The following is a 26,504-nucleotide window of genomic DNA, read 5'->3' on the forward strand; positions in this document are numbered from 1 at the left end:
TCTTTTGTGTCAACATGGATTGACCTACAGGGTATTATGCTTAGTAAAAATAATTAATACAGAGGAAGACAAATGCTGTATGTTTTCCCTTATATCTGGAATCTGAGAAATGAAACAAATAAATATAACAAAATAGAAACAGACTCATGACTCACAGATATAGAGAACAAACAATGGTTACTAGAGGGGAAAGTGATGGAGAGAGGAGTGTAATAGGCAAACAGGGATTAAGAAGTATAAACTACCAGTTATAAAGTAAGTCACAAGAATGTAATGTGCAGCACAGGGAATATAGTCATTCTTTTATAATGACTGTGTATGGTGTATAATCTATGAAAGTACTGGAGTCGCTATGTTATACATCTGAAAACCTTACTTCAATTTTAAAAAGTCTCTATGGAGCCCTCATTCCAGCAAGGATACAATGACTTGAGCAGGATGAGTCACATCTAGACAGTGATTGAAATTGAAAAGGGGAAATAAGAAGAATGGGACTGCCTAATATTTTAAGTTACTTTTTTCAGATTTTCCCATTAAAACTTTTTTTTTTTTTTTTAATGGCTGCACCCATGGTGTATGGAAGTTCCCAGGCCAGGGACTGAATCCAAGCCGCAGCTGAGACCTACTTTGCAGCTGAATGCCAGATCCTTTAACCTACTACACCAGGCCAGGGATCAAACTTGAGCCTCTGCAGTGACCCAAGCCACTGCAGTTGGATTCTTAACCCACAGAGTCACAGAAGAAATACCAAAAATATTTTTAAAAAGATATTTCCATAGACAATTAAAATTGCATTTCCCAGTTGAAATGGATCAAAAATGACAGCACATAACGGTATCTTGTTTAGGCAAGTAGGAATTCCAGTTAATGTCTAGGAGAAACATCTATGTTTCTTGGTTTTTTGCTTTTGATAAATACTCACTTTTATTCAAAAATCTTTTAAATTTTATTCAATGTCATTTAATGTGTAAACTCATCTTTTGTATTTAACAATTTGCAAAACGTTTTTGTGGTTTTTAGCTTATTGAAAATTTGAATTTTATCTGTTCATGAATTTCAGTGTTTTTCAATGTGTTTATTTTTGCTTTGTTAATGTTATTGAACTTATTTAATTTTCTTTTGGAGTCATTTGCTATTTCCCCCACATGAAATTCAGTGGATGTTTAATTTAATTCTTGTCTCACTTTCATTCCTAATAACAAAGAAACTATATTTCTTAAAAAAAAAACTAACAGAAATAAAATGTCTCATTAGGATAAGTTTTAACTCTTCTAAGTACTTTCCTAGCTATCTTCTCATTTGATCCTCAGAGTAATCCTTGAAGTTGGAATTTATAAGTATAATTTATCTCCGCTTGTAAGATAAGGAAACCAAGAGTTCCATAAGTTAAGAAAATGACTTGCTCAAGGTGGAATAGCTAATTAATGACAGAATAAATCTCATGACAAACTTAAAAATCAAAATACGGTAATAAAAATACATAGTCTACTTGGGTAACGCTAACCAATATTATAATGAATATACTTTTTTGATCTCAAGATGTTCCCATCCAGTTGCAAGCACCCACCTTCCACATGCTGGCCACTCCCACATTTCCATTTTTGCCCTGACCTCTCCCTTGAGCTCCAGTCTTACATATTCAAGTGCTTACTTGAAACTCCCTTGTAGGCATCGTGGCTGGAACAGAATCAAATAGTGAGTCCCATCCCCATCCCCAATGTGTTCTTCCTGCAGACTTCCCCATGACAGTAAATGGCAACTTGGTTTTCCAGTTACTTAAGATAAAAATCTTGGCGTTATTACTGCCTCCCTTTTTTTCCACTCATATCCTATATAACATCCCTCAGAAAATGTTCTTGGTTCTGCCTGCAAGATATCTTTAGAGTATGACCAATTCTGTTATTGGGCGGGGCGGGGGGAAGGAAATCCTGGGAAGCCCACCTAGGGGGCAATGAGCGTGAAGGAAGTTATTAGGGAGAGCTCTTGGGGTCACCTATCTGTGGACGGAGGGTGTGGAACTGGGGTTGGGCAGGGGGGAAATGGGGCTGCACCTCAGGGGAGGGCTCAGCTAACTCTTCATGGAGATTTGAGACTGGGATGACTTTTCAGAGATGTCCTCACTTTGGAGATGGACTCTTCTTTCTACTGTTGCCTGGACCCATTGGTGGATACAGACTGACCACAGGAAGTATCCTGTTAAACCTGGGTGAGGCAGCTCTCACTTGCTAAGGACAGTCAAAGGAATGATTACTGCTATGGAGCAAATAATCAGAGTGATGTAGTCAAGAGTCTGAGGTTGGGAGGCTACTTCAGATGCTTTTCTGGGAGTGCTGATACTGAGTTGAATCTAGGATACCAAAAAATGGGCAAGATCCTGCCCTCCAGCAGCTGATGAAAGAGAGCAGGGTGAGATTTGTGGGTGGAAGGGTTAGAGCGAAAGCCACAGTGCCGGGAGCGTACTGAGGGAGGGGAGGCTGAAAGGCGATGGAGTTGGATCTGTAGACCTGGGCTTGATTGTGCAAGGCCAGGCTAAGTTGAAAGGAAAGCCATGGAAGGTTTGAGTGACATAATGATCTCTCTGGCTGCTCTTGGAGGGCAGGGAGGCAAGCAAAGGAACAAATTTTGGCAGCTATTGTAGTGGTGCAGGAGAGAGATGATTTTGGCTCAGACTAGAATGTTGATCAGGGACCTGGGGAAAGGTGGGAAAATATGGGATATATGTTTTTTGTTAAAGCTAATGGTGGATTGGGAGTGAGACTGAGGGAAAGAAAAGAACCAAGGAGACTATTACTATTAGTTTTAGGTGAAGTGTAGTTTGATGGAAGGCTTAGCGACCATGTATGTAAACGTATGTTAATAGTATATTATAGCTAATATCTATTTTAACACAAATCCTAATATTTTTGTAGTTCCAGATGTTGAGGTCTCTTGTAGAACTTTAAAAAGTTGGTGGACATTAGTGTACATTAGATTTTTTTCTCCAGATGTGAAGGCCAGTGACAATAGAATCTATCTGTTTACGTTTCAGTCTCACATGCAGTAACTGCTTCACTTCCTTGCTTTGTCTCAGTCAAGTTCACACTTCATTACCTGAGCAGCTCTATGGAAAATTTGTCTAAATAATATGAATCTGCCATATCAAACATTTCAGACATATTTACATCCCAAGATTTGCACTCCTTGCTCAGCTCTGGCTCTCTTACGGGAGTGGGAAGTGATACCCATTTACACTAGGTTCTGAGAATACTGTGGTTCATTGTGCATCTGGAAAAAAAGGAGGTAACTTTGTTGGCTGTCTTAGCTGAAGGATCTCAAGAATGAGAACTTGATGGAAGCCACCGAAGGACCCCAGAAGGGGGTATGGGTGCGTCTTCTTCCCATGGCACTTCCACTAACTCCTCTTACCCCAGCCCTGGATGTGGTCACCATGCCTCATCGCTGTGGGAAGGTCATGGTATGGAGGTGTGGTTCTGAGGCATGCTGGATAATGTCCCAAGCTCGTTCAAAGATCTGACTGAATAGTGCCATGGTGGTTGATGTTTACTGCAATGCCTGTGTCAGGAGGTTTGCCTGATGGCCCTGAAGGCCAAAGTCTTTTCTGTGGAGAGCTACCTGGCAGGCATGACAGCACTGGAAGTGTCCTCAACAACAGGTCAATGTGTGGTCTCTGTATCAATTTTTTTAGGGATTTGAGGGTGTGTCATCGGCCATGCTCTTTTGATCTTTGGCTCTTTGGCTGAATTCTTAATTAAATTTGTACTATACATTAACAGCACCGGAAGAGTGACCTGACCAGGAGGGTTATTATACATGAGTTGGCACTGCCAAGGTAGTCAGTGCAGTTCATTTTCTTGATGGCTTTGGCACAGTTCTTCCTGGCCCCTCTGAGACAAGCAAGGCAATGTTAAGATCCCCTCTTGTGCCTGGTTATAAATCAGGGTGGTTTGGGTGGACACAGTAAAACATGGAGAGGGACCACTAATCTGTGGTGGGGGACATGGGGTAGCAAATCAAATCTCAACTTCCCATTTACAGAGATTCACCAAAGGAGGAGTTTTAGTCCTATGAGCAAATCATAAAATTTCAGTCTTAGGAAGATTCTCATCTATCAGTACAATGTTTACTGATTTCTTGCCAAATGTAAAAATATAACAAAATATAATCAAATGAAACTGAAGGCAAAAAAAAAAAAAAAAAAACTCTTGTGAGATTCTACACAGTATTTTGATTTCAGTCTGCTCTTTTGTAGGACTCTAGCTTACCTATTTTGAAGAGAACTGTTATTTCTTCTTATTTTTGTGTAGACAGTGTCCAGTTTCAGAGTCTCTTTTGCATGTAAATTGAGAGAGATTGGATCCTGGGAGACTCCAGGTTCTGGCTCTCCATCTCCTTTGCAGCTTCATTCATCTCCGATGTTCCTATTTCTATCTCTTCAGTAAAGACAATGACTCACTAAGAGTCACAGAACAATCAGGGGCAAAGATTGAAATTTCTCTTTTTCCAATCCAGTTTAGTCAGTCAACAAACAATACCAAGTGTCAGCTAAGACCTAACCTGGGCTTAGGAGACCCAGAGGCAAAGACAACTGTGATCTCGAAGGAGCAACTGCTTTGACACAAAGTTACTTGGGTCATGGCAAGGGAGACAGAATAAGAGGAGGCAGGAAACTGGCACAGGATTGATCTTTTCAGTTAGAATTAAAAAATACAATTGAGGGTTGGGATGCAAATCTAGAAGAAGGGATCAGCCAGGCCTCCGCTTACTTTATTAAGATCATTGATAGAGTATTCACATAGAGTCCTGTGGGAGGAGGATGACCTTGCGGGTAGACTAGGATGAGCAGCAGCAGATGTAGCCACACAAAAAGGGAAAAGAGAAAAAAATGTCTCCAAAACACATATATGGTTGCAGTTTTGCATTTTTATGAAATTATCTATAAACACAGAGAAAATATATTCCAAAAAAGATTAATAATTGTTAGAGCCAAAAGTGATTTTAAAGATCATTGGATTTTTTTATTTTATTTGATTGTTATTTTTACGGCCATATCTGTGACATATGAGAGTTCTCAGGTGAGGGATAGAATCAGAGCTGCAACTGCAGGCCTTACACCACAACCACAGCAACACTGCATCTGAGCCATGTCTGTAAACTATACTGCAGCTTGTGGCAACACCAGATCCTTAACCCACTGAGTTATTGCCAGGGATCAAACCTGCATCCTCACTGACACTATGTCAGGTTCTTAACCCACTGAGCCACAACAGAAACTCCAAATCACTGGATTTTAAGATTCTCTAACTTGAGATGCATCCGAATCTCTTGGGGAGTTTGCTAAAAACAAACAAAAACAACCCCCTCCACAGACACAGATGCAGAGTTCCTGTTGTGGCTCAGTGGGTTAAGAACCCAATGCTATTTCTCTGAGTATGCAGGGTTCCATCCCTTTCCTTCCTCAGTGGGTTAAGGATTCCACCTTACCTTACTGCAAGCTACACTGTAGGTTGCAGATGTGGCTTGGATACAGTGTTGCTGTGGCTGTGGTACAGACCTCAGCTGCAGCTTCAGTTGGACCCCTAGCCTGAGATCTTCCATATGCTGCAGATGAGGCCCAAAAAACAACAAAAAAAATACAGTTGCATAGACCCTACGCCAGTGGTTGGGACATGTGCTTCCCAGAACACACTGTGGTTTCAGAAGGACTTATTTTTCTAATTTTCTCATTTTACAGAAGAGGAAACTGGCATCCTGAAGGGTTAATATATTTGTCCAAGGTCATATCAGTTCCCTCCCCAGTTTAATCTTTATTGGCTATACGCCCAGGGAAGGAAAAAAAAATGCATCCACTTTAGGAAGTATCCAGAGATAATTTTTTTTTTCCTGTTTTATGGTATAAAAGAATGGGAGTGTACAAGCAAATTAGGAAAAAATTACCGCATATGTATTTGTGAGTATAGTTGAATAGTTATTTTTTTAGCTATAAAATTTTGTGATTGATGAAACTACATATTTCCTACTTTCTATTTTTGCCTGCAATTTTTAGAAGATATTTATTTTAAGGGCTACGTCCCACCAGAGTTTACTTGGGACAGTTTTAGCAACGGTAAGCTGAATTTCACTGCAACTCTAGTATAGATAGTCTACGTTTAGTTTTTCAGATGAGGAAACAGAGAGAAGAGGTGTTACATCAAATCAGTGAAGTATGCTATTAGAATTATAATGGGAAGGGAAATTGGCTGACACATATATGCTGGGAGCTGGGCCCACAGCCTCATTGTTCACATAAAACCTAGAGTCCAAGGTACCAAATTTTATCAAAGTAAGTTTGGATTTAAGTTCATCCACCTACCTGCGTTTTAGTCTTGCCTTTCTGGCAATGATTAACACTAGTGTTCAGTGCATTGTCTGAAGTACGTTCTTCAAACGTTCTTACGAAAGAGAAGTTACTCTTTTGTAATGAGCCAACCTCTAGGCGTTTGTAGCACGGAGAATTGCTTCTCTAGGGTTTGAGATACAGAGCCCAGCTGCCAGAGGAAGTAGCCACTTTCTAATGTAACTGCTCAGAAAGGCTGGAGGAAAAAATGCAGGAAAAGAAATTGCTTCCCTGTCTTATAAACAGTCAACTGTGTTTTGCAAGAGTGTACCAGTGCTCCAAACCATTCATCAACTTGGGTAGCTACGGTTAAATGTCCCTGTTAGATTTACTTGGGAATCGTGTTAATCCTTGTCTTGAACATAAAGTGTCAGATTTCTGTGAGGACAAGCAATCCATAGAGGGGCCTAAGTACAGTCTTGGGAGTGGGGTTTTAATCAGACTTGGAAATTACTCAGAGCCCATTTTCGGCGTCTCCTTGAGTGGGGCCAGAGGAAATGCTCGTCTCCTTTACTTGCCCCTGTGTCTCTTCCATCGGATGTTCATCTGTATCTTTTATCATATCCTTTTGAAATAAACTGGCAGACATAAGTAAACTGTCTTCCTAGTTCTGTGAGTGGCTCTAGCAAAGCCATCAGACCAGAGGAGGGGGTTGTGGATGTCTGTGATTGACGGTTCATTGGTCAGAAGCACAGGTAACAATCTGGACTGGCCCTAGCCCTCCAGAGTGGGGGACAGTTTGGTGGGACTGCACTCTTAGCCTGTGGGATCTGTCTCCAGGGAGATAGAGTGAGAATTGAGTTAAATTGTAAGATGCCTAGTTGGTGTCTTGGAGAACTGCTTGGTGTGGGTTAACCCCCCCACATTTGGTCCCCCGAAGTGAGGTGTACAGCATGAGCAGTAAGGGAGACAGACAGGAAAGAAACACATGGCAGGGGGGAACTGGGCTTTTCCCTTCTCGGGAGGTAGACTGAACTGAGTTTTTATGAACTTGTGCCTATCTAACTTTAAACAGACCTTGTAAGGCTAACATCATCTTATGCACCTATACGTGCAGGATTGGAAACTTGCAGTGAATGTGTAAGGCAAAAAGGATGGTGCAAAAAGGGAGTTTAGATTTTTATACACCTGAGCATTTAAGTCCCCCGCCACCCGGCCATGGCTACATTTATTCTATTTTTCTTCTGCTCACTGCTGGATGTTTGTTTCTTTAAGTTTTTAGTTTTCATAGGAGGAATGAGGTCTGAAGTCAGGTTCTTTTTTTTTTTTTTAAGGCCACACCCATGGCCTATGGAACCATGTTCCTGGGCCTGGGATGGAATCCAAGCCACAGATGCAACCTATACCACAGTTGTAGCAATGCTGGATCCTTGACCCACTGCCCTGGGCCCAGGATTAAACCCACACCTCCACCACGATTAAACCCACACCTCCACAGTGACCCAAGCTGCTGCAGTCAGATTCTTAACCCACTGCATCCAAGGTCAGGTTCTTACTCTAAGTCTGATGTGTTAAACAGCTCTGTTAGAGATTGTCCTGGCATTTCCAGGAAGTTTGCTCACTGGTGTCACTAAAAGTTCACAGACTGCAGCTTCCATGGGGTTATTTCATGTGCCCCCCAGTCCTGCTTTCCGGGTCAACTCTGTCTTCCAATTCACTGGATTGGAGTACCCTTCCTTCAGTGTTTTGTAGTTCCACTCCTTCAGGGCACTGTGATTGGGGAAAGCTTTGGTTTTCCGATTTAGGAGAATTAGGAACAGAATTTTGAGAGTTTATGCACATGTGAATGTAGGTAAAGCCTTGTTTATTTAAAAAAAATACCCTTTCCAGAGAAAGGCAAATACCATATGATATCCCTTACATGTGGCATCTAAAATATGACACAAATGAAATTATCTACGAAACAGAAACAGACTCAGGGATATAGAAAATGAACTTGTGGTTGCCGGGGGGCGGGGATGGGAGTGGGGGAAGGATGGATTGGGAATTTAGGGTTAGCAGATGGCAACTGTTATATGCAGGATGGATAAACGAGATCCTACTGTAGAGCACAGGCAATTATATCCAGTCTCCTGTGATAAACCATAATGGAAGAGAATGGGAAAAAGAATGTGTATATGTATAACTGAATCCCTTTGCTGTACAGCAGACGTGAACACTGCGTTGTAAATAATTATACCTCAGGAAAATACATGTAAACAAATACCCTTTCCACACTTTTTTTCTGGCTCTCTTCTCATAGCACACGATCTCTCCTGCTTCCCAGAGGAAAGAGACCCATGGAGAGGAGCTCTGGTAACATCCTGCTTCTAGTCTGTCTCTGACCCATTTTCTCACCTGCTCTGTCCTCCTGGTTGAACCAGAGGGAGTGGATGGGCCTCCCCTTATCCAAGGCCATCTCTCCATCTCTTCCCAGGATCTCATCCCCTCTGGTCTACTGGGAAACTCTCTCTTTATACCAAGCTCTCCCTTCATATCAGTACTTCATCATGCTCAGAAAGTCCTTTTTGGAGAGTAAATAAATAAGCAGTACCTCTGCCTCTGGCTCGTTTCCTCCCTCACAGCAGAAATGCGACATTTGCCTCCCATTTCCCCTCCAGCCTTCAGTGGCAGGTTCTGAACCCATTGCTTCACTGAAATCACTCTTGCCAAAAGTCTCTAACAACCTCAGTGATGCTGTCTTTTTTTTTTTTTTTCCTTTTCTGTATTTTGTTTAAAAAAATTAAATTATCCTTGATTTACAATGTTCTATCAATTTCTGCAAAGTGACCCAATTTTTTTTAAAATTAATTAATTAATTTATTTTTATTTATTTTTTGTCTTTTTGCCATTTCTTGGGCCGCTCCCGCGGCATATGGAGGTTCCCAGGCTAGGGGTCTAATCAGAGCTGTAGCCACCGGCCTACACCAGAGCCACAGCAACGCAGGATCCGAGCCGCGTCTGCGACCTACACCACAGCTCACGGCAACGCCGGATCTTTAACCCACTGAGCAAGGGCAGGGTCGAACCTGCAACCTCATGGTTCCTAGTCGGATTCGTTAAACACTGCGCCACCACGGGAACTCCCCCAATTTTATATATATATAAAAAATATTATTTTCTCATATTATTTTCTATCATGTTCTATCTCAAGTGAGTGGTGATTGGATATAGTTCCCTGTGCTATACAGTAGGACCTCGTTGCTTATCTATGTATATGGAATAGTTTGCATCTACCAACCCCAAACTCCTAGTCCATCCCCCCCCCCCCCCCTTGTCAACCACAGGTCTGGTCTCTATGTCTGTTCTCCAGACAGGTTCATTTGTGCCATGTTTTAGATTCCACATATAAGTAATATCATATGGTTTTGTCTTTCTCTTTCTGACTTACTTCACTTAGTATGAGAATCTCATGCTATCGTCACTGAAATTGCCAGACTTTCTTTCCCTGGTAGCATGGACCACTCTCTCCTTCCCCACAGGCTCAGCCTCCTTCCTGAGGCTCCTGTTTTCCAGGCTTTTCCTCCTTCGCTCATCTCCCAATGTCAGATTCCCTTCTGGTCCTCCCCAAGCACCTCATCTCTTCCAGCCACATCCATGGTTAAGATCACAGTATTTAGAGTCAGCCAGACCCAAATTTGATACTTCATTCCAACCCTTTTAAGTTGCGTCATCTGGACAAGTCATTTAACTTTCATAACCTGCGTCTTCTCAACTTTAAGCATAGTAATTCCCACCTCACGGGGGTGTGCATCGGGATTCAGTTTAAATGGATAAACTCTATAAATGATTGATTAAAAATTTAAAAAAATGGAGTTCCCGTGGTGGCGCAGTGGTTAACGAATCCGACTAGGAACCATGAGGTTGCGGGTTCGGTCCCTGGCCTTGCTCAGTGGGTTAACGATCCGGCGTTGCCGTGAGCTGTGGTGTAGGTTGCAGACGCGGCTCGGATCCCGGGTTGCTGTGACTCTGGCGTAGGCCGGCAGCTACAGCTCCGATTCGACCCCTAGCCTGGGAACCTCCATATGCCGTGGAAGCGGCCCAAGAAATAGCAAAAAGACAAAAAAAAAAAATTTAAAAATGATTTGAGCACATATTATGTTACAGCTACTACGTACAAGCTATTTTTTGACTATGACATACAATAAGAAGGATAGTTTATTTTTTATTCTTATTTTTATTTATTTTATTATTATTATTATTATTATTTTTTTTGCTTTTTAGGGCTATACCCATGGCATATGGAGGTTCCCAGGCTAGGGGTTGTATTGGAGTTGTAGCTGCTGGCCTACACCACAGCTCACAGCAATGCCAGATCCTTTACCCACTGAGTGAGGCCAGGGATTGAACCTGCATCCTCATGGATACTAGTCGGGCTCGTTACCGTTGAGCCATGATGAGAACTTCCAAGAAGGATAATTTATAATGCCACCTGGAACATACATACAGAGAAGCAAATTTTCTTTTCTTTCTTTCTTTTTTTTTTTTTTTTTTTTGTCTTTTTGCTATTTCTTGGGCCGCTCCTGCGGCATGTGGAGGTTTCCAGGCTAGGGGTCGAATCAGAGCTGTAGCCGCCCGCCTACACCACAGCCACAACAACGCAGGATCTGAACCGTGTCTGCAACCTACACCGCAGCTCACGGCAACGCCAGATTGTTAACCCACTGAGCAAGGGCAGGGACCGAACCTGCAACCTCATGGTTCCTAGTCAGATGTGTTAACCACTGCGCCACGACGGGAACTCCAGAGAAGCAAATTTTCTTTGAGAGATTCTTACTTTCCCTATATTTAATGTGAAATGCTTTGTTATTTTCTATTCTATTTCACAAACTCATACTGGTCACTATCTGCTAAATTTCCCAAACCTCAAATGAAACATGGCTTACAGTTTAGAAAACATTGTATGTCTGTAGATAGATGAATAGATAAAGAACATGTGATATATTTATACCATGGAATATAACTCAGTCATAAAAAAGAATGAAATAATGCCATGTGCAGCAACATGGATGGACCTAGAGATGACCATACTAAGTGAAGTAGGCCAAAGACAAATATCATATGATAACACTTATATGTGGAATATAACAAAAAAATTGATACAAAATAAGACATTCTTCTAGGCTCTGAGGATATAGAAGCATTGGCCACATGAAACTTTCTTTCTAGAGCTGAGCTTTTCATTAGATTTTTCTGTACTGATGGAAATAGTCTATCTGTATGTATCAATATGGTAGCCACTAACCACCTGCCACTCTTTAGCCTTTGAAATGTGGTTGGTGCCAAGAGGGATTGAATTTTCAAATCTTATTTCATTTTATTTAAATTTAGAAAGCCACGTGTGGCCAGTGGCTGTGGCATTGAACAACAATTCTAGAGTGCGGGTGACAAAGAAGGAAGAAGTAAATGAATAAAAGAACAAGATCATTTCTGATAGTTATCTCTTATCAGGGCAGTGATGATGCTATTTAGGATGGGGTGAGTTTGGGTTGGATGGTCAGAGACGACCCCTCTGTGGAGGTCATGTCTTAGTTGACGTCTGAATTACAATTTCAATTACATTTGGCCACATGAGGGAAGAGGATCCCCACTGGAGAGAACAGCAGGTCCAAAAGCCTGTTGGTGGAAATGAGCTGGGTATGTCCAAGGAAGAGAAGTCCTCTGAAGCTGGATCACAGTGGCAGTGAATAGGTACTAAAGGAAGGTAGCTGTGATAATAATGGTGATGATAAGAAAATGTTCAAGCCTTACTAACCAACTTATTGATGAATATTTCCCCCTGATGGTCCTGCAGGCATTTCAAATTCAGCTTATTCTGTACAGAACATCCAAAAGGTCTGCCTCCTCTGTCTTTCCTACCTCAGTGAGTGGTACCACCACTTAGCCTGCCATCCATCTTTCTCCCCTCCCGCTCCCCCACTCTGCTGATTGCCAAGTCCTGTCATTGTCCTTCTCAGTACCTCTAGAATATGTCCACTTCCCCACATCCGTGTGGGATATTTTCTGGATTCATAGACTGATTTTTTTTTTTTTTTGCCTACATCTAGTCTTCACATGGCAGCCAAACTGGTCATTCTGAAATACACTTGCAACCATGCCATTCTTTGGCTTAAAATCTTACTGTGTTCCCCAGGACTCTCAAATGAAAGCACAAACTCTTTCACAAAGACTTGCTAGGACCCTTCTTACCAGCCTGACATGCCTTGCTCAAACCTATTTTCATCAACTCAGAAGTGCCGTGCTATCTATTCTTTTAGCATCGGTGAAGAGTGTTTCTTCTGCATAGGATTTACTTTGCTCCATCCTCCCCAGCTTTTGGATGACATCCTCGGGATACAGCTTAAGCATCACTTCCTCCAAGAAGATTTCCATGACCCCCTGGCCCATGTTCTCAGTGCACTCCGAGCCTTCCCCATGGTAGCACTTCCTTTGCCCCCCTGTAATTGCCTATTTACAAGTCTGCGGATGGCACGAGGACAGGGGTCAGTCTCCCAGATTTGTTGGTGCATCTCCAGCACCTCACACAATGCTGGGCATCAAGTAGATACTCCATAAATATGTGCTGATGAATAAAAAGGAAAGAACTTGAACTCAGATATTTTATTAACAATTAATTATCACCTATTGATTAATAATATTGATTAGTAATAATAGCTAGGATTCATTGAGCATGCTCAGTGTTTTACTCTACCTTTATCTCCTTTACCACGCCCACTAAGGTAGACTTTTTTTTTTTTTTTTTTTTTTGGCCATGCCCATAGCGTGTGAAAGTTTCTGGGTGGGCCAGGGATCAAACCTACACCACAGCAGTGACCCAGCCTTGCTGGGTCCTTAACCCACTAGGCCAACAGGGAGCTCCACCAAGGTAGGCATTCTTATCCTCATTTTATAAATTGAAAACTGAAGCCCCTGAGGATTTAGAATAACTTGCCTGACATTACACCACTGGTAAGTGACAAAGTCAGGAATAATCTGGGGCCATCTAAGTAATAAAAGAGAAAAATCCATTTTCTTAATCCCTACTCCAAATGTGATGAGCTTTCTGGATTCTCTTGTTCTAAGAAAGACTTCACAGCTGGCAATGGGCTCGTAACTGGAGAGGGATGGTGCTTAGGTCAGAGTTGTCCTGAGCTGAGTCATTATACCCTACTTATAAAGCCAGCTTTCATTTGCTGGGCTTAAAAGGAAGCTCCAGACTAAGCTATTTCCTTCAGTTTGGTTGGGTATATCTTGAAAAGATTTTCTGAGAGTAAGCTGATTTTCTGAGGGTGCTGGCTGAATGCTCGGGCAGGGGGCTCCTGGGCACCCGGGGGGCACTGATAGGTGGTGTCCACAGAGAGAGGAAGCCAGGACCCTGGGACCAGGTGTTGACCACACTGTGGCAGAAGGCACTCTGCATTTTCTTTGTGAGCAGTAATCCATTTGGGGAGTGGCCTTGCTTTTCATGATATTTCAGGAACCGCCACTCTGAATTGTGATCCTGGGGTTTATGCTATCGCTGCAGCTTGGCGGAAATTCTGACTGATTATTGTTTCAGGGCCATTTTGGGGATTTGTAGTCCGGTGACTTGATGTGACTTTGGGGGTTTTGATTCTGCTGCTTTGGTCTGTGCCTGTTATCTTTATGGCGGGTTAAATAGTGTCTTCCTCTTTGTAAAAGGCCAGATTTCATCTTATTTATTCTTTACTACATTTGGCTTTGGCAAGAGAGTGGCAATTGTTGGCTCTTTTATAATGAGAAGGACAGTGGGGGCCAGGGAGGTTAATTGGCTTACCTCAGAGAAACATCCAGGTTAGAGTAACTGAACCTCATTGGATTATGTTTTTGATTTAGACTTTCCAATCTTATTTTTAATTAGGGAATCCATATACTTGCATGTGTATTCATTCATTCGTTCAGCAATTATTTATGGAGATCCTACTATGTGCCAGGCATTGGCATTATAGTGGGGAATAAGATATACAAGGCGTCAAGAAATTGACATTCCATTTGAAGGGAGAGAACAGACAGAAAATGTAAATATGTACATGAATTTTTCATTCCAAATGCTAATTTTCTATGGACAAAATAAAAACGGAATAACAATAGGTAGAGTGCTTGAGGTGGATGAAGAAATGATCATCAGAAGCCTTCCATGAGGAGTTCCCTTGTGGCCTAGAGGTTAAGGATCCAGCATTGTCACTGCTGTGGTGTGGGTTCAGTCCTTGGCCAAGGAATGTCTGCATGCCACAGGCACAGCCAAAAAAGAAAAAAAAACAAGGCTTTCCTAAGATGGTAGCACGTAATCTAATAGCAAACGGATGTAAAAGGGCCAACCTTGAGAAATCTGGAGAAGAGCACTCCAGGAAGAGGGAACAGCAAGTGCAAAGGCCCTGAGGCTAGGGTAAGAGTGTCATGTTCGAGGATAGGAATGCTGAGACCTCTAAAAGCAGAGGTGTGATGGGGCTCTCATTTTTATTATAACAAGATCTCTCTGATTGCCATGCAGAGGTGAACTGAGGGAGATAAAGAATGAACCAGGAAGAGATCACTGCAGGGGTTCAAGGATAGGCACTTTTTTTTAGTTCTGTTTCAGGTACTATAAGTACTTTCCATTCTTCTTTAATATTCACAACAGTCCCATCATGTAATTGCTTTCTTCATTTTTCAGATAAAGAAACTAGAGGCTCAAAAGCTTCAATATCTTACCCAAGGTCACTCAACTTAAGTGGGTTTAATTTCAAAGTCTGTCCTGTTAAGTACTTTTTCTATACGGCCAGCAAGAGTGTTCCCTATGGATGTCTGACAGACACTTTAAAACAGTCAGATTTGGGGAGTTCCCATTATGGCTCAACAGTAAGGAACCCAACTAGCATCCATGAGGATGTGGGTTCCATCCTTGGCCCTGCTCAGTGGGTTAAGGATCCAGTGTTGCCATGAACTGCAGTGTAGGTCACAGGCATGGCCCAGAACTGGCATTGCTGTGGCTGTGGTACAGGCCAGCAGCTGCAGCTCTGATTCGACCTCTAGCCTGGGAACTTTCACATGCTGCAGGTGTGGCCATAAAAAGAAAACAACAACAACAACAACAACACAAACTTTCATATCTAAGGCTGAGTTCACTGTCTCATTCCCCAAACCTTCCCTCTTGTTTCCTCGGTTACGTTAATGATACCACCTACAACTTAATAATCTAGGCCAGCAACTTTAGTGTTTCCTTAACTTCATCTTTACATAATGTTTGTCTTCATTAATCTGCATCAGATCTGTTGCATCATCTGATCCATTTTTAGTCTATTATCTATCTGATTTCAATGCCTGTCATCATTACCTTGGTTTGAGCCAATTCATCTAATTCTAATAACTTCTTGTTTGTTCCTCTCTCTCTCTCTCTTTTTCTTTTCTCTCTTTATGGCTCTATCTGTGGCATGTGGAAGTTTCTGGGCTAGGGGTCGAAAGGCAGCTGGCAGCCTTTGGCACAGCCACAGCAATGCCAGATCAGAGCTGCATCTTCAACCCATACTGCAGTTTGTGGCAACGCTAGATCTTTAGCAAGGCCAGGGATTGAACTTGCATCCTCATGGGTACTAGTCAGGTTCTTAACCTCCCTGAGCCATAACAGGAACTCCCTGTTTGTTTCTTGATTCCAGCAAGCCTCTACCCTCTCCAGTTTATTTTCATCCAGCCTCTACATTTAATTCTCATCTTAAACCCAAGTTACATTCTCCCTGTTCTTCTCAAAAATCATTCTGTGACTCCCCTTCCCCCAGAATCAAATTCATTAACTTTAGTGTGGCAATCAGTTTACCAGTATTGAGTCACTTATTTTCTGGTCAGCAGATTTCTTGCGTTGGCCTTATTTGTTTTTGCAGCTGATAACTCTTACCGCATATAACCAGTCATGTGCAAAGGAAGATTGGGAACACACAGTCTGGCCGATTCCTGATTGAACTGTTTAGAAGTCCAGCATGAACCGTGCTAACTAACCACTGGGCGAGATGCAGCACTCAAGGGCCAATAAGGTGTTTCCGAAGCCTCCTGGTAGAGCTTGTTGACTCAACAGCTCTGGGAAGCCTCTCAGCTGGATACCTTTTTACTGGATTGACTTGCGTGGAAGGGACACAAGGAGAGGCCTGAGCTCTAAGACAGATAAAATCCAAACTAGCCACAGGCTCTCGCTTTCTCTCTCTTTTTTTCCTTTTTGCTTTTTAGGGCCACATCTGTGGCACATGGAAGTTCCCAGGTTAGGGGTCGAATCACAGCTGCAGCTGCCGGCCTACACCACAGCCACAGCAATGTGGGATCTGAGCCATGTCTGTGACCTACACCACAGCTCATGGCAACGCTGGATTCTTAACCCACTGAGCAAGGCCAGGGATCAAACCCGCATCCTCATGAATACTACTAGGGTTTGTTACCACTGAGCCACAATGGGAACTCCCTAGCCACAGACTCTCTTAACCTCTTCATGGCATTCCAGAGGGCAAAGGCAGCCAGCTCTATGGATAGGAATCATTTTATTTAAAAAGCAAATGGAACTTTCTGGGCAGAAGGAAAAGCTCATTCAGTGTGAGATTTATCTGAAGCCCATTGTGTTTTTGACAGGCATTAGGTCCCTGTGAGTGAAGCACTGAATGAAACAGGTTAAGAAATGGGACTGTGTGGTTATTTTCTGAGTTGAATTTGTAGACCTGTAATTCAGTGTTTCAAATCTGGCGGTGAGCATTTATAGTCACGAGGCAAATGTATGCTGAAGCATTTTCTGACCTAGTCTTACTAAGAATTCTTCAAACATAGAGTAGTTTTTCTAGAGAGGTTTTATGGCCTACAGGATAAGCAGAAAGAAAATTTAAGAAAAAAATTATTCTGTCCTATCATTCCGCATTGAAGAAAATAAAATTTTTGAGGCTGTCACCTGTAGTGCAGGCGATAAATGCAGTTCATTTCCACCAATTTCAACAATTATACTAGAAGTCGTTCCCTATTTTGTTTTGTAGAATAAATAATAGCTTTAAAAAATAAGGTAGAATAGTTTCATATTTTCCATACTCAATTTTAAGGTGAGGTATAATTTTTAATGTCTGTACTACAAGTAAATTATGATTTTTCCACAATATTTTAAGCATAATCTAAATGTTGAGCTGACAACTGTGTATTGTACAAACAATACTATAACAACAGAAATCAAGCAAGAAAAAAAGGGAAAGAAAACATATCTCTAATCTTGCCATTCTACAAACCAGCTGTTTTAATTTTTCCTTCCAGTTACTGTCAATATGTTACCTAATTTTCATATAGTTACAGTCTTAGCATAGGCATGACTCTCCCATCAGGTTTTTGCTTCTACTGCTACATAAGCCTTTTTTTTTTTTTTTTCCCCAGCCACTTTGCATTTTGAAACCCTAATGTGCTTTTATAATAGAATTTCTAGGCAATAATGGATTTTTTCCAAAAGATTCATGAAGTTCTGGAAGGGAAAGGTTTTCATGTTACCATATTGTGGTTAATCTTACTTTTACTGTTTCAACTACAGTCAGCCAGGGGCTAAACAGAGCTCTGAAGATAAACAGTCCTGGGAGAGCAAGGGACAGATCACAATCTGTGAGTGTTTTGAAGAGTTCAGTTTTTCTGCCCTGTTCTGTAACGAGTACGGAGCTCTTAGATTTTATGCTCAAGGCATTGAAACCACGGCTCCATTTAATGAGAAGCACAAGGAATGCACGTAGGGCCTTGTGGTCTGCTACCTTTACTCAGTAAGAGTAAAGGCCGTGGATGAGAGCATGTATTCCAACTATGATAAGAACCTATTCACTCAGTCACCCCAAAGCTCTCGTGTTCCCCCAAGGGAAAGAACAGGGTGTCTTAGAAGCCAAGGGAGGCATGACTCAAAGGGTTTGCCTGTAGTAAAGGTGATCTCTGGGGAGTTGTAGGGAATTTCCATTTGCTTTTTCTCAGATCTGTCTGGGATTGTATATGATTTCCATGGACTTAGTATGTGCCCAGTAGCAGACACCAAGAAAACTATTCAGAAAACATCCCCTAGAATTAAATGTTTTCCAGAGTTCCCGTCATGGCTCAGTGGTTAACCAACCAGACTAGTATCCACGAAGACGTGGGTTCGATCCCTGGCCTCGCTCCGTGGGTTAAGGATCCGGCATTGCCATGAGCTGGGGTGGAGGTCAAAGCCGTGCCTTGGATCCCATGTTGCTGTGGCTGTGGCTGTGGCGTAGGCTGGCAGCTACCGCTCCAATTCGCCCCCTAGTCTGGGAACCTCCATATGCCGTGGGTGTGGCCGTAAAAAGACAAAAAAAAAAAAAGTTTTCCTTAGAAGAGATGAGAGGGAAGGTGATGTGGGAGGAAGGCAGGCTGCAGAAGCATGTGACCTGCTTTCCGAGACTATAAGTCACCGTTCACAGTCAGAAGGCTGCAGAGGTCACAGCTCTGTGAGGGATGCAGTTCGACATCTGTGTTTGTGTCTACAACACAGAACAGGAAGATGGGCTAAAGGCGGCGAGGGAGATGGATCTCTCCCTCCACGTTTCCCATCTGTCCTCTACGATGACCTTCAGAAGCTTCTGTCCGGTCCTTTCCGCGTACTGGCTCAGTGGGTTCTGGGACACCATACTAATAGTTATAAGCTTTGATAATGAAGAGGTGGTCATCACTGCTGTCACCATCGTCATCTGCCTCAACCGTAGATACCAGATGTCCTCGGTGAAGGAGGCCTGCACACACAGGAGTTTTACTCCAGACTCATATGGTTTCTGAACAATACATTTTTGTCTTGTTAGGCCTCACCTGCTGCATATAGAAGTTCCCAGGCTAGGGGTCCAATTGGAGCTGCAGCCGTAGGTCTGTACCATAGCCTCAGCAACATCAGATCCGAGTCACGTCTGCAACCTATGCCACAGCTTGTGACAAAGCCAGATCCTTAACCCACTGAGCAAGGCCAGGGATCGAATCTGCATCCTCAGGGACACTGTCAGGTTCTTAACCTACTGAGCCTCAAAGGGAACTCCATGAAAAATACATATACATGTTGCCAATAACAATGTACCAGTATTCCCAGATGAGATGGCACACTGCTCATCTGGCCATCCCTAAAGTGAGGATGAAATGGCTACATGACGAAATACTAGATTGTTCCATAGAGGACAAGCTGGATGTGCCAACCCTTACACACTCCAATCACAGTGGGGCCATGTCTGTTTACTCTTTTGTTCATTCACTTACTGAGTAAGTATTAGTTGAATGTCTACTTTGTGTCAGGCATGCTAGGCGCTGGGCTCTTTGCATGAGTAAAAGAGGTGGAGTCTCAAAGAGCCTTCAACCTGATGGAGAGCGGAGAAGTGATCTAAGAATCTCACAACGAATGCAAGCTGAAATCTGTGATGGGTGCAAGGAAGGAGGGTGCAGGGGACTGGGAGTGCAGATGGGGGGCAGTGACCTGTTCAGGGAGGTGTTTCCAGGAAGGGATGACTGATCCAAGATTGGAAAGAATAATAAAATGGGCTGACATTTACCAAGTGGTTCCTATGAGCCAGGCCCTGATCTTAGTGCTTTTAAGGATTTTTTTTGGTGAATTATGGACTCCCGTTAATATATAGGTGAGAGAATTCAGGCTTGGAGATAGTAAGTAACTTGTTTAGGGTCATCCAGCTGTGAGCAGAAGAGTGGGGATTGGAACTCAGTTTGATTGCAAGGAGTTCCCATTGTGGCTCAGTGGGTAAAAGACCTGACATTGTCTCTCTGAGGATGAGGGTTCAATCCCTGGCCTCACGGATTAAGGATTAAGGATCTGGTGTTGCCACAAGCTGTGGCATAGGTTGCACATGAGGCTGGGATCCAGCGTTGCTTGGTGTAGGTCTCAGCTGCAGCTCCCATATGACCCATGGCCTGGGAACTTCCATATGCTGCAGGTGCAGCTATAAAAAGAAGAAAAAAATTGCAAAATCTGGAGTCCTAACCATTTGGACTCTCTCTCCCATGTTGCTTGAAATGGAAGTTAAGCAGGTGGCGAGAATGGTGGGAAGGGATGCCAAGCAGGTGGAACAGCATGTGTGGGGCACAGAGGGTGCTGCGGTAGGCAGGCTGGGCGGAGATCAGAGTGAGGCCGGGAAGTGGGCAGGGCCCAGCCATGCGGGGCCTGGGGAGCCTTGTCAGATTCTGGCCCTGCCCCACAGGAAGCCGCTGGAGGCTCTAAGCAGGGGTGAACATGCTCAGACTTGAGTTTTGAACAGATCCCTCTAGCTGTAGTATGGAGCTTAGAAGGGGGCCAAAGCAGTTGAGGGAAGGGAAATGAAAACCCTTTAGTGGTGGTGAGGGGTTTGAGAGCAATCGAGGTAAGTTTTAACTTTGTGACTTTGGCAATTCGGTGGATAATCTACCACATGTTGAAAAGGGACTGGGAGGCAACATGGTTTGGAGGAAAAGATCTTGCCTTTGATGCAGGCTGGTTGCGTTTGAGGTGACTTTCTGAACCCAGCTGGAGTTGTCTAGTAGATCATATTCTATATAGATCAGGAGCTCAGGAAGGGGTTAGGGCAGGAGATGGAGAGGTGTGAGTCACCCCAGGGAGAGGTGGTAATTGCGCCCTCGGCGTGGGTGGCGTGGGCCAGTCGGTCTAGGGAGAGAACCTCTGTTTTCACCACCCTCTCCACCCTGTCCTCCGTCCAACTTGCCTCCGGGCAATACACGCTCTTCTTGCTGCTTCATCCCCTCTGTCTGCGAACCTGGTTCCCTTGCCCCCTGGCCCGTCATCAGTCCGTTTCTCCTCATGTGCATCTTCATTCTCCATCCCTCCATCCAACGTCTAAAATCTCCCTCCTTGCTGTTCACTTGCTCCCTTTTCACTGCCGGGTGCTGACGGTTCGGTTCTCCACCTCTGTGAAGTTTCTGTTCTCAAAAGCAGCCACTGGCCCCTGTGCACTGGCTCATCCCAGCTCTGGCTGTACCTCCCACTTCTCTTAGCATCTGACTCCTGATACGTCCCCCTTCGAATGTCTTCCTGCTCCTTTTCCCTGGCACTGCCTTATCTTGACCCTCAGCCCTTTTCTCCTTTCTCCTGTCTTCTTCATGGGCTTCCCTTTCTCCTTCTACCCCATAAACATACCTATTCCCCAGGGATGTTTTCTTCCTCCCCCTGCTTACTTGCTACCTCAGCTATCTTGTTCAATCCCATGGCCTTATCAGCTACTGCCTTGTGGATGGTGCCGAAACATGTCTTTCCGGCCAGCAGCGGAAAACCCCAGACCCAACTGTCCAGCTGTGGGCTAAGCTCCTCCTCTCTGCATCCTGCTAGCATCCCAAACTCAGCATGGCCCATAGCAAATATTTCCTTTTTCTTTCAAACAATTCAATGTCCTACACTGTTTGTTTTAGCTGAGTCACACTCTCTCTCTCTCTCTCTCTTTTTTTTTTTTTTTTAAATTCTTTCCTCTTCTTTAGGGCTGCCGTATTCAGAGCCCTATTATCTCTTGCCTGGAACCTTTGCTTTGTCTCCTAGCCAGTTTTTCTTCCTCATTTCTTCTGTTCTGAATGAATCCTATGCATTTGCTCTAAATGAATCACATAGTCAACCCAGATCATATCTCCTCAACCCCAAATCTTTTATTTTTTTAATTTTTAAAAATTAAAAAAAATTTTTTTAATGGCTGTACTCATGGCACATGAAATTTCCCTGGCCAAAGATCAGATCTGAGCTGCAGCTGAGACCTATGCCACAGCTGCAGCAACGCTGGATCCTTAACCGACGGCGAAGACTCCCCAAATCTTGAATAATCCTCTCTTGCCATTGAAATACGTACTGCCCCGTTAGCTGAGGTTTTTTGTTTGTTTGTTTGTTTTCCTTTTTATGACTGCGCCTGTAGCATAGGGAAGATCCTGAGGTAGGGGTCCAATCAGAGCTGTAGCTGAGATCTATAGCACAGCCATGGCAATACGGATCTAAGTCGCATCTGTGATGTATGCTGCAGCTTGAGGCAATGGTGGATCCTTAAGCCACTAGGCGAGGCCAGGGATGGAACCCGCATCCTCACAGACCTATATCAGGTTCTTAACCTGCTGAGCCACAACCAGAACTCCTAAACACCCTCTTAACCTGGTCCTGGTATACCCTGTATCTTCTGCTTCCACCTGACACATACAATCTGAGCCAACTGTGTTGGCCTCTCCGTCCAGGCTGCATGATACATGGAGGCAGACATTTGTGCCTTAGAATCCTTGTATCACCTATGCTTCATCCCTGGAACACAGTAGGTGCTCACTAAAGGTTTGGAGTGCACATGTGAAAGTATTTACCAGTTTCTACAGAGGTCTGGTGCTTCCAGGCCTCTTGTATTTGCTCTTGGTGCAGTTCCTACATGAAAGGACCTCCTCTTCCTGTCTTAGGCAGTAATGTGTAATAGCACCATTTAAAATTGTGTATCATATATATTGTGTTTATTACTATTTTACCCATTTTTTTAAAGTCAACCTTCAGAACTCATTTCCAGTGCCACTTTCCTCACGAATTGTTACTTATCCTCTTCAGAACCATCCCTTTTCCGAACCTTCAAAATACCTCTCTTTTCTTTCCCTAAAAAAAATATTTTTTTGAAAGTACCACAGTGGGATGCAGAAATCTGGCGTTAAGTTTGATATCTATGTTGTGCTTGATCATGAGGTGCACTTTGGTTATAAAAGGTTTGATTCTAAACAGTAATTTGAAGACCTGTCCTCTCCCCCATCGCCAGCCCCCCACAATCCCTTCCCAGCAATCACTCACTTGACCGAGCTCAGATTTTGGTCGCCTGAGGGCTCTCACATGGCACTGAGCCCACAGTATGTTCTGTTGGGGGACCTGAATTAGGTGAAGTGACGTGCATGGCTGCCAGTCTCTTCCATCATGGGTGAAAACTGAGTCAAAGGGTTTATTTTGCTTCAGAAGCCAGATGGGAGGCCATAATGCCCCTCTCATAGGACCAGCAGAAGGAGCAGGGGGAGCCTATGTGCCACAAAGAGTAGCTGTCACTCTGTTTGGGGGACAAAAGCAATGAAGCCGCTAGGAAGGTGGAAACATGGATATTATGCAAACACAGGCATGTTTCCTGTGGAGCTAATCTCTGTGTGATCTTTTGTTCCCAGCCCACTGGCTCTGCTGGATTCCATTTGCCAACCAAGCCCAGAGCAGGCACTTCAAACAGATCACGGTCTTGTTTCTACCACAGGGGCTTGGATGTGAGTTACATGAAATTATACTTTGGGTTCAGAATCCTGTGTTTGTGATTTGGAGTTGGTCCCCTCCTCAGTCAAGTTAACGGAGGGGCTATCATTCTCCAATCTGCCTAATTATCCCCATGGCTATAAAATGTTGAAAACCTTGTAGGATCTTTCCTTCTAGGACATGATCCATCCTTTCCCCCCTTTTAAAAATAAACTGAGAGATGGCCAGAATCTTAGGATGAAAAAATATCTCTGATGAAAGAGTTCTGGACAGCTCTCCCAACGCAGCCGCTGAATTACGGGAAAACCATTTCTGGGGAGAAACCACAGGACTTGGGAGACAGGGTCTGATTTGCTCTTCAATAAATCCATTGTTTCTATCTTGGAGATTTTATTTTTCCATGGATGTCCTTTAAAAGGGCTCAAGCATTCAGAGAAACACTTCAGTTCTATCTGGGCTCCCAGGAAGTAACTGGGAGGGCGGTAAGTTGGAGGCGAGGTTTGGCTCTTGAAGGGAGCCGAGGCAGGCATTTCTGGGGGCAGACAGGTGGACCCTAACGAGGAGGTTACTCCGTGATGCCTAAGGTCTGGTTTCATGGGAAAGTTGGGAGATCCAAGAATGAGGCTCATCAACTCTAAGCGGGCAGCAAGTTATTTTATGTCTTTGTCCCCAGGATACTCATTTGTAAAATGGACCCAACAATTCAGTCTACCGCCCAAAGTTGTCACAGTGATCAAATCAGAAATGAGGAGGGTGGGGGAAAAATGCTAAAAGTGTTACTAGAGCATTTTGAGATGCTGAACATGTTCTAGACATAAAACAAAGTCTTAGGCTTTCACTTCCTTTGGAAAAGAGGCCAGAATGGTTTCTGTCTATTAAGCCCCCGCCCTATTAATGAGAGACGTTCAGATATTCTGAGCCCTTCCGGCAGAGAGAGTGTGATCACAGGACTGTCTTCTGTGAATTTCGAATGCTGGTAGAAAGAGGCCCAATTCCAAGATGTTCTTCTCGGGTTTGAAGTCTTTGCCTAAACGTGATTATGCAATATTTGGGGAGTTGGATCCAAGATCTCTTGAATTGCTTATGAGACATTTTGTTTATTAAATAATTTTCTGAAATTTACCAGGTTTTAGTGACTCATGGATTCGTGCAAACATATGTATGACATTTAGAATTATAGAATTAGAGGGGGAGAGATCATCTAATTCGCTCTGTGTTTTGCAGGAAAGGAAACTGGGAGCCAGGAAGTCTAAGCGACTTGCCCAGAGCTGTGCGCTGCAGCCATGGGAAAACTGGGGCTGGGACCCAAACCTTCATGCTTCCCAGCTCACTATTCTTTCTTTCAAACACACTTTTCGTGAATATTCTGACCACATATGCTATCTTCATGGTCAATGTTAAATCCTTGGAAGAAACCAAGAATGATTTTTTTCCCCGTGATTTCAAAATAAGAGAAACATTTTGTAATTGTAATACATTGTGTTTTTAAGAATGTATGATTCTCTGTAAAATTTATAGATCATAAGTTGCTATCAAATGCATTTAATCTTTATAACAATTCAGGTGAAGATTGTTATTGACGCCAGATGTGTTAGTGGCTTGGTCGAGATTTTCAAAAATCAAAACTGGGCCTCAAGAAAAATTTGGGTTTTCAGTTCCATTTATGGAGGGTTTTTGTTTTGTTTTGTTTTGTTTTTTAATGCCACTTGAAAGTTGCTACCTAAGTGTTTTTAAATATGAGTGACCATTACTCATGGAGGTGAGACTCCTCTAGGCATGCCCCCGCTCCTTTGTTTGGCTCCAAGCTGAAGCTAGGCTCTGCCTCAGTGTATCTTTAAATGTTGACACCTATGCCAATCTGTAGTGGGCCGACTTTTCCAGTTCATCAACCAACAAAACCTCACTTACTTGAGAAAGGCCTGGCTGAATTCACAATAGTAGTGGTAATAATAACAATGAAAACAATTGATGCTTATCAGTACTTATTGTTTCCAGGTGCTTTACAAGGATTCACCGGTGTGATTTTCCCAGCCAGCCTATGAAGTAGCTGCCATTACATCTTAAATTTACAGATGATGAAACTGAGCCCCAGAGAAGTTAAACAACCTGCGCCAGGTGACAGAGCTAATAAATGGCTGGTAAGTAAAATTTGCGTTTTTGCTTTTCTTATTAAAAATGGGTAATGGTTTCTTATAATCATCCCAGCTGTCCCATTCTTGTCTTTGGGCAAAGATCCTCCCCCACCGATGCTCAGTGTCTCAGCTCTTATACCATTAGGTTGAACTAGCAGATCTTGAGGATTTTTTTCTTGTACTACTGTCCTCTTACCTGCTACCTTATTATGCTCTGTGAACTGAGGCTGTCTTTTCATACCTGTTTCTACCTTTTTCTGCTCCACCTTACCCTATGTCCAGGGATAAACAAAAGCCACACATCATTTTGACTTTAATTTATATATAAGCATTAAGTGTACAAACCTTCAAAGCATTTTAACTTAGGAAAAAACAGAGAAACATCAACCACTCTTTCTCTCCTCCCTCCTATGTTACTTTTTAAAAGATTTATTTTAGCAAATCTTTTTTTTTTTTTTTTTGTCTTTTTGCCTTTTCTAGGGCCACTCCTGCGGCATATGGAGGTTCCCAGGCTACGAGTCTAATCGGAGCTATAGCCACCAGCCTACACCAGAGCCACAGCAATGCAGGATCCCAACCGCGTCTGCGACCTTCACCACAGCTCACGGCAACGCCAGATCCTTAACCTACTGAGTGAGGCCAGGGATCGAACCCTCAACCTCATGGTTCCTAGTCGGATTCGTTAACCACTGTGCCACGAGGGGAACTCCCATTTTAGCAAATCTTTCCCTCAAACGTAATACAAAATCCTCCATGAAGGAAGACAAAGTCCAAAATCCCACAGTTCTTTCCTTTGTGCCAATGAATTTATACAGACAGACTAGGTTAAAATGAATGT

At 43.1% G+C, this 26,504-nt stretch overlaps 2 long non-coding RNA genes across 4 annotated transcripts in view; one reads left to right on the forward strand and one right to left on the reverse strand.

The window, feature by feature from the left end:
* The window catches only part of LOC106510390 (uncharacterized), a 322,787-nt gene that overhangs the window by 104,914 nt on the left and 191,369 nt on the right, over positions 1 to 26,504 (forward strand). For all 3 annotated transcript variants that reach the window (XR_014804107.1, XR_014804108.1, XR_002344177.2), the window contains one exon: positions 25,530 to 25,672. This is a non-coding gene — a long non-coding RNA (uncharacterized LOC106510390). Of the gene's footprint in view, positions 1 to 25,529; positions 25,673 to 26,504 lie in introns of those variants that run through there.
* The window catches only part of LOC102160630 (uncharacterized), a 55,253-nt gene that overhangs the window by 26,525 nt on the left and 2,224 nt on the right, over positions 1 to 26,504 (reverse strand). The window lies entirely within an intron of this gene.

Source organism: Sus scrofa, chromosome 5 (genome assembly GCF_054392235.1).
Source record: "Sus scrofa isolate SSC_HxYL_T2T_F1_AM1 chromosome 5, Sscrofa_HxYL_maternal_Yorkshire_Landrace_v2.0, whole genome shotgun sequence".
NCBI classification, from domain to species: domain Eukaryota; kingdom Metazoa; phylum Chordata; class Mammalia; order Artiodactyla; family Suidae; genus Sus; species Sus scrofa.